Consider the following 9,396-nt stretch of genomic DNA (forward strand, 5'->3'; position numbering starts at 1 on the left):
GGCGGCGGGGTCAGGCGCGGGGGCGGGGTCGGGCGCTGGCGGCTAGGGTTTCAGCCGGGGTGGGCCGGCGGTTTATAAAGGCTGGGTCCGGGGAGTCCGGGCCTAGCATGGCCCGTAGGTCGGTTCGGACGTTTTTTTTAAATAATTCCACGCAGAAAAAGTAACGAAAGAAATACTAAACGGACTCCAAAAATCCCGAAATAAATTTTCCCCGGCTTCTAAAATCAAGCCGCACAGGATGAACATTTATTTGTGGCCTAAATGCAATTTTGAAAAACGTGTATTTTCCTAAATTCAAATAAAATAGCAAATAAAACCAAATAAAATATTATTTGATTTTTTATTAAATCCTCAATATTTCTTTATTTTGGGAAAGTCATTTTATTCCCTCTCTCATACTTTTGCAATAGAAATTATTGAAGATAAAATAAATAAAATCAAATGATCCTATTTTCAAAATTTGAGACAACTCAAATATGAAAATAACGAAATCCCCAACTCTCTCCGAGGGTCCTTGAGTTGCGAAAAATTTCTAGGATCAACCAAAATGCAATAAATATGATATGCAATGATGATCTAGTGTATAACATTCCAAATTGAAAATTTGGGATGTTACAAACCTACCCCCCCCCCCCTTAAGATGAATCTCGCCCTCGAGATTCGGGTTGGCTAGAAAATAGGTGAGGGTGGTCCTTCAGCAAATCTCCTCTCGTTCCCAGGTGGCTTCATCCTCCGTGTGGTGGCTCCACTGAACCTTGCAAAACTTGATAACCTTGCTGCGGGTGACTCGACTGGCATACTCTAGAATCTAAACTGGTTTCTCCTCATAGATCAAATCACTGTCCAACTGAATTGCTTCCAGTGGTACCGTATCTCTCAGCGGTATGTCAGCCATCTCTGCGTGGCACTTCTTCAACTGGGATACATGGAACACGTTGTGAACTCCTGACAATCCTTCGGGCAATTCCAACTTGTAGGCAACTTCTCCCATACGTTCGAACACTTTGTATGGGCCTACAAAACGTGGCGCTAACTTTCCCTTAACTCCAAAGCGCTTAACTCCTCGAAGTGGTGATACTCGAAGATAGACTCGGTCTCCGACTTTGTAAACTGTCTCCTTGCGTTTAGAATCTGCATAACTCTTCTGCCTGGATTGAGCTACCTTCAGCCTGTTGCGAATTAATTTCACTTTCTGTTCAGATTCCTTTATCAGATCCGATCCAAACAACTGGCAATCTCCAACTTCATCCCAGGACAATGGGGTCCTGCACCTCCTTCCGTACAAGGCTTCGAAAGGGGCCATCTTCAAACTGGATTGATAGCTGTTGTTGTAAGAGAATTCTGCATACGGCAAATTCTCGTCCCAACTAGATCCGTAATCTAGCGCACAAGCTCTTAGCATATCCTCCAAGATCTGGTTGACTCTCTCAGTCTGTCCATCTGTCTGCGGGTGGAAAGCTGTGCTAAACTCTAGTCTGGTTCCCAAAGTCTCATGCAACTGATTCCAAAACTTTCAAGTAAACTGGGTTCCTCTATCCGATACAATGCTCCTTGGAACTCCATGCAGACATACGATCCTGGTCATGTATATCTTTGCCAACTTTGCACTGGTATAGGTAGTCTTCACTGGAATGAAATGAGCTACCTTTGTCAAACGATCGACTACAACCCATATCGAGTCATAGCCTGAACGTGTTTTGGGCAATCCTGTAATAAAATCCATGCCTAGCTTATCCCACTTCCATTCGGGTATCGGCAATGGTTGTAGCAATCCTACTGGCTTCTGATGCTCCACCTTCACTCTCTGACATACATCACAAACTTCTATGTACTCCGCAATATCCTTCTTCATTCTGGTCCACTAGAAAGTATCCTTCAAATCCAAATACATCTTGGTATTTCCTGGGTGAATCGAATATGGTGCATCATGGGCCTCTTGCAGAATTAGCTTCCTAATCTCTGGATCATTTGGAACATAAACACGGTCTTCAAACCATAGGGTATCATGCTCATCCTCACGAAATCCCTTAGCTTTTCCTTTGCTAATTTTCTCCTTAATAGAAGCAATCTCCTTGTCAGTCCTTTGGGCTTCTCTGATTTTATCCATCAATGTAGACTGAATCTCCAATGTTGCTACATAGCCTCTCGGGACTATTTCTAAACATAACTCTCGAAGATTTTTGGCTAACTCCCTTGGTAAATCTCCCGTCATTAAGGTGTTGACGTGGCTCTTACGGCTTAATGCGTCAGCTACTATGTTAGCCTTTCCAGGGTGATAATGCAATTTCATATCATAATCATTGATGAGCTCCAACCATCTCCTTTGTCTGAGATTCAACTCCTTCTGTGTGAAAATATACTTCAAACGCTTATGATCCGTATACACTTCGCAATGGTTTCCAATCAGAAAATGTCTCCAAGTCTTCAGTGCATGCACTACGGCTGCTAACTCCAAATCATGCGTAGAAAAATTCAACTCATGAGACTTAAGCTGTCGTGAAGCATATGAAACAACTCTCCCTTCCTTCATAAGCACTGCTCCAAGTCCTCGACGTGAAGCGTCGCAATACACCTCATAATCCTTGGTCTGGTCTAGCAAAATCAACACTGGTGACGTAACCAAACGTTTCTTCAACTCCTGAAAACTAGCCTCGCATTCCTCTGTCCATATGAACTTGGTATCCTTCTTCAACAACTCCGTCATAGGCTTCGCAATCTTTGAGAAATTCTCAATAAACCTTCGGTAGTATCCTGCGAGTCCAAGAAAACTCCGGATCTCTCCCAAGGTGGTTGGTGCTTCCCACTTGGTCATGGTATCAACTTTAGTGGGATCTACTGCTATACCTTCTCCGGATATAACGTGTCCGAGAAATGCAACTTCCTTCAACCAAAACTCACATTTGCTAAACTTGGCATATAATTGATGTTCTCTGAGCTTTCCAAGAACCAAACGCAAATGTTCCTTATGCTCCTCTTCATTCTTTGAGTAAACCAGGATATCATCAATGAACACTACGACGAACTTATCCAAGAACTCCATAAACACGTTGTTCATCATGTTCATAAAATATGAAGGTGCGTTAGTTAGACCAAATGACATAACGGTATACTCGTACAGCCCATACCTAGTGGTAAATGTCGTCTTGGGTATATCCTATTCCCGAATCTTCAACTGGTGGTATCCTGATCACAGATCGATCTTGGAAAATACCTTAGCTCCTTGCAATCGATCAAACAGATCATTGATCATCAGTAGTGGATACTTGTTCTTGGTGGTTACTTCATTCAATCCTCGATAATCGACAACCATCCTTAACGATCCATCCTTCTTTTCTACTAGAAGTACTGGCGATCCCCAAGGTGAAGAACTTGGGAGAATATATCCTTTATCCAGTAACTCCTTAATTTGCTTCTTAATTTCCACCAAATCCTTTGCAGGCATCCTATATGGTCTCTTTGATATTGGCCCTATGCCTGGCAATAGCTCAATCAAAAACTCAATATCTCTATCGGGTGGCATGCCTGGCAACTCTTCTGGAAATACTTTGGGGAAATCCTTCACTACTGGTACTTCCTCCTGCACAACTCCGGTTAAACAATTTATTTGAGTCCTCTTTGGCACATGTCAGGATACATACTTGATCCTTATCCCTTCTGGGGTGGTAAGCAAAATTGACTTACTAGCACATTCAATATTCCCTTCATACTTTGATAACCAATCCATGCCTAATATCACATCCAATCCTTGGGATTCCAATACTATTAGGTCCGAGGGAAAAACATAGTTATCAATCCTTAATGGTAACCGATCACACCATAGACTAGCCATATATTCTGCTCCAGGCGAGGTTACTAACATGGGTGACCTAAGGGCTTGGGTTGGCAGTTTATACTTATCCACAAATCCCCTTGATATGTATGAATGCGATGCACCAGTATCGAAAAGAACGAGTGCAGTAAATGACTTAACCAAAAACTTACCGATTACTGCATCCGGCTGCTCCTCAACCTCCTCCACACTAACGTGGTTCACCTGTCCCCTGTTGAAAGGGTTCGGCTTCTTCCCAGAGCTTCCATTGCCATTTCCATTTTGTGATTCAGGACATTCATTGGCATAATGTCCAGTCTTCTGGCACTTAAAGCAAGTGACTTGGCTCAGGTATTTCTTGGCTGGGGTTGATGGGTTGGTGCGGTTCTGGCCGTTGCTTCCTCCATTCCCATTACCATTTCTGGGGCCATTGTGATTGTGCGAGCTGCCTCCTCCATGGGTATGCTGAAAATGTCCTCCCGGTCTAGGGGTAAATCGTGGCTTCTGCTGAGCTCCTGAATTGTACTTTCCTTGTGTATACTTCCTCTTGCGATTTTCAATTTGCTGCTACTTCCCTTCAATCATAAGAGCACGACCTACCAACTCCTGGTAGTTGTTGAAGGTTGCTACCATCAACTGCATGCTCAACTCATCATTCAGTCCTTCCAGAAACTTCTCCTGCTTAGCGGCATCCGTAGCAACGTCATCTGGGGCATAACGTGCTAACTTACTAAAGTCCTCCACATACTGGCCAACTGTTCGTCCTCCTTGGCGCAAGTTGCGAAACTCTCGCTTCTTCATGGCCATAGCTCCTGCTGAAACATGGGCAGTTCGTAAAGCCTGCTGAAACTGGTCCCATGTGACAGTATCGACAGGGAAAGTGGCTGTGAAATTCTCCCACCATGATGTTGCGGGTCCTTCAAGCTGATGTGCGGCAAACTTCACCTTCTCCGCATCAGTGCATCCTGTTGTGGTCAACTCTCTAGCTGTCTTGCGGAGCCAATCATCTGCTACTATCGGCTCGGTGCTACTGGCAAACACCGGCGGATTCAGCCTAAGAAAACGGGATAAGTGATCAACAGGTGGTGGTGGTGGTGGTGGGTTGTTGTTGTTATTCCCCTGATTCTGATTCTGGACTAGTAACTGCATCAATGTGTTCTGCTGCTGGATCAACTGGGTGAGCTCCGGTGGAAAGGTAAATTCGGGGTCACGTCTCGGAGGCATCTGAGGGTTTAGAAAAGATGAGATTTAAGAATAGAGGGGGTCTAAAGAGAAAACACTACCCATATGCACATGAGGCAAAAGCAAACAATTCACTCATTCAATCAAACAAGGGCATACAATCGATCTAACTATCGCAAAAGTGCTCGGACTACTATATTTACATGGTGGACTACTACTACTGATGAGGTGGTCTGCTAGAAATATTCTTCGGTTGCAGACTCCATGATATCTGCTCCAGCTTCATCAACATAGTCATCATCGCTATCATCTGGATCCGAGTCGGTGTCATCGATGATGATGTAGTCTTCTGGGCGAATCTCCTTGGGTTCTTCATCTTCTTCTACTGGTGTAGGGCCTCCCATAAATATTCCAATCTTCTTGATCAGATCGTCATTCTTCCCCACGAATACTTTGATTTCCTCTTCATAATCTTCACGTGTAGCCTTGAGTTCTTCCTCCAGTTCCTTGATTCTTGTCTTTGCCTTCTTCAGGTCTATCATGTTGGCGCACATTTGGTTCTCCTGACGTCGAATGTGCTGGTTTAACTCTTGGATAAAAGATGCAATTGATCTATCCTTTCTGATGCTGATCATCTCCCAGTGCTCATCTCGGCACCCACAAATCTGGTAGATAGTATCCTTGAGATCATTTCGGTAGACTTCTCCAATGCGTCCCATGGCGATGTGAGCTGCCATGCTCTTTCCTAAACTCCAAGTTGGTGCATCAAAAGAAAACTCTATGGGCTCAGTGACTGGCATGAACGTCCTTCCTGGAACTTGGACTTGAATCATCCAGCGCTCTTCTTCAGGTAAAGTGGCGCTGTAGGTTCTGGTGAAGCTTGGTACCCCTATGTTTAGATATCTTGTGACTTCCTTCAAGTGACGTCCAAAGGGTGTATCTTCATCCGGTTGCGTGAACTTGTTCCTTGCATCCGCCATCCTACAGAGTAGAAAAGATATGAGGTCAGAAGAGAAGAGAGTGAGTAGTGATCTAGGTCTTTAGCTTAGTGGTTGTGTCCTACAGTCAGCGTGTGCTCGGATACCATCTTGTAGCGACCAGACCTCAAACGGTCCAATCTCTGTGCTCCGGTGTCATCCCTGGATCAGTAATGCTGACACCACACAGTACTTGAAGGATTTATAACAGAGTAGCAATCACACACTTAGTACATCGAGTGTCTCAATAGAGATCTTATTACAATAAATGTGGCTTAAGGCCATCTAATAATGATAACAGCGGAAGGCTTGGAAGATAAGTGAGTCCATCAACTCCAACGGCATCACTGAGTATAGAACCATGACCTAAAACTCCTTAATCGTCGTCTGAAAAGTCTGCAACATTAACGTTGCAGCCCGAAAACGGGTCAGCACATGGAATATGCCGGCAATGTAACACATAGAGAATAATGGAATGAAACAGCTATACTATATGCATATTTGGCTGGTGGTAAGCTCTATGGTTACAGTTTTGCGTAAAGCCAATTTTTCCCTACTACAAAGGAATAAATTTATTTAACTATTATGGTGGTTGTTGAACATTGAGAATGGTTGACAGCATTCTCAATCCCAATTAAGTAACATCATTAAACAAACCCATCAAATTAAATTTTATAGTAACATGCTGAGTTCACATGATAATCCAGGTACTAGATACTCAAGATATCAATAACCGGGGACACGGCTAACAATGATTAGTTTATACACTCTACAGAGGTTTGCGCACTTTTCCCCAAAAGAATCGATCTCCTCCGTTGGATTTCTTGCACTACATGGTGTTTGAGAAACAGATGACCGAGACATAGTCTTTCAGAAGCGCTAGCAACTTACGATGGGTAGACCGTACCACCTACATCCCCTACATCTGCTAGTCTACCACTATAAGAGTTCGCACGACTTAGTCAACTATGCTAGAGCCCATAATAGCTTGTGGCTGCACACGGAAGTTTCTAGCATGAATAATCTCATGATCCCTTTGAGCCTGGGTGGCGGTCCAAAAGAAAACAGGCAATCCTGGAATACACATGTACCTCAATCCACCTAGATGTGTATTTAAGTTGCCACCTTAGATAAACCATTGATTTAAAAATCTCACATCTATCATGGATATCACTCACCCAATCCACGTCTACTAGCATAGCATAGCAATAATAAGCAAACGTAGCAGTAACTCCCAAAGGTTTGATAATAAACAGGTAATGGGTACTACCTCAACTACTTCCCAAACCCACAATTTAATTAGATCCTAATCATGCAATGTGTAATGATTGATCTAATGCAATAAAACTAGGTAGTAGAAAGTATGATCAAAGTGTTACTTGCCTTGCTGATGATCCGGAAAACCTAACGATTCAAAGTAGCAAGCGACACACTCCGGATACTCTATCACAAACAAACAAGCATACAATAAGTACTCAACTAATGCACAGGTAAAACTAAAATAATAGATCTAACTAGAAAGTTCAACTTAAGAACTCCGGTTAACAAAAAGAATCAAATCGAACGAAGCAACAAAAGACAAACGGCAAAAGAAACAGGCTTCGTTTACTATTCTGGATCTAAGGCAATTTTTACAGAAGCAAAAACTTGTTTAAGTTGGTTAAACGGAAAGAGGGCTTCGAGACGAAACTCCAGGCGCTTGAATCGCCTGATTCCTATAAACGAGCGGGAAGTTATAATAAAACAAAAATCGGATCAGAAATCGCGATCAGAAAATCGCGGATTTAATCCGAGAAAAAGAAAAACACTGAACAGTTTAATGAATGAACGTTCGTTAACTGGATCTAAACGACGAACACGTTCGTTAAAACGAACGAACGAGCGAACGCTCGCTAATTAGCCTAAACCGTAAAAAACCATTCTAATAAGAAAACCGACGAAAACCGAACGGTTTTTCCGGGAAAACCGGCGGCAGGATCGAGGTAAACCTCGGGCGGCAGGACGGCGGCGGCGGGGTCCGGCGAGGCGGCGGCGGGGTCCGGCGGGGCGGCGGCGTCGGGTGGGGCGGCGGCGGTGGGCGGCGGCGGCGGCGGGGTCGGCGCGGGCGGCGACGGGCGGCGACGTCGAAGGCGGGGTCGGGCGCGGGGGCGGGGTCGGGCACTGGCGGCTAGGGTTTCGACCCGGGTGGAACGGCGGTTTATAAAGGCTGGGTCCAGGGAGTCCGGGCCTAGCACAGCCCGTAGGCCGGTTCGGACGTTTTTTTTTAAATAATTCCGCCCAGAAAAACTAACGAAAGAAATACTAAATGGACTCCAAAAATCCCGAGATAAATTTTCCCCAGCTTATAAAATCAAGCCGCACATGATGAACATTTATTTGGGGCCTAAATGCAATTTTGAAAAACGCGCATTTTTCCTAAATTCAAATAAAATAGCAAATAAAACCAAATAAAATCTTATTTGATTTTTTTATCAAATCCTCAATATTTCTTTATTTTGGGAAAGTCATTTTATCCCCTCTCTCATATTTTTGTAATAGAAATTATTGAAGATAAAATAAATAAAATCAAATGATCTTATTTTCAAAATTTTAGACAACTCAAATATGAAAATAATGAAATCCCCAACTCTCTCCGAGGGTCCTTGAGTTGCGAAAAATTTCTAGGATCAACCAAAATGCAATAAATATGATATGCAATGATGATCTAGTGTATAACATTCCAAATTGAAAATTTGGGATGTTACAATATCATGGAAAATTATTCGTAATGGCATAGCGAAAGGGCTCCTACTAGTAAAAAAGTTAATTCGGTTGAAGAAATTTCTTCTTTGAGTGAACAATTGATGCTCTTGTGAAATTGGTTGCTAGTAGAAGTTCTCCTATTGATCTTAATGATATGCCTTTGTCTACTTTGATTGTGCAAAATAGTGATGCCATTGATGTGAATTTCATTTCTAGAAATAATTTCAATAACAATGCTTACAAAGGTAATTTTAATCCAAGGCCTTTTCCTAGAAATTCCTCTAATAATTATCGTAATTCCTATGGAAATCAATCTTATAATAATAATAGGAACACCACTGATCTTGATAATAATATTAAATAATTTATCAACATGCAAAAAGTTTTCAACACTTCCATAGAAGAAAAGTTGAATAAGATTGATGATTTGTCTATAAGTGTTGATAGAATTGCTCATGATGTGGAAAATCTCAAGATGAATTTTTTTGTGACTAAAGTAGATGAATCAATTAAAGCTCTTTATGTTTCTATGGATGAAAGTAAGAAAAGAACCGCTATGCTTAGAGCTAAAAGATAATTTTTAGAAAAAACGTTTTCTAGCGATTTCTTTCGCAAAAGTGATGAAGATCTTAAAATGATTGATGTTTCTTCTATTGATTCTTTGTTTAGTAAAGTTAATATTGATGA

This window comes from Triticum dicoccoides, chromosome 3A, assembly GCF_002162155.2.
Source record: "Triticum dicoccoides isolate Atlit2015 ecotype Zavitan chromosome 3A, WEW_v2.0, whole genome shotgun sequence".
Taxonomy (NCBI): domain Eukaryota; kingdom Viridiplantae; phylum Streptophyta; class Magnoliopsida; order Poales; family Poaceae; genus Triticum; species Triticum dicoccoides.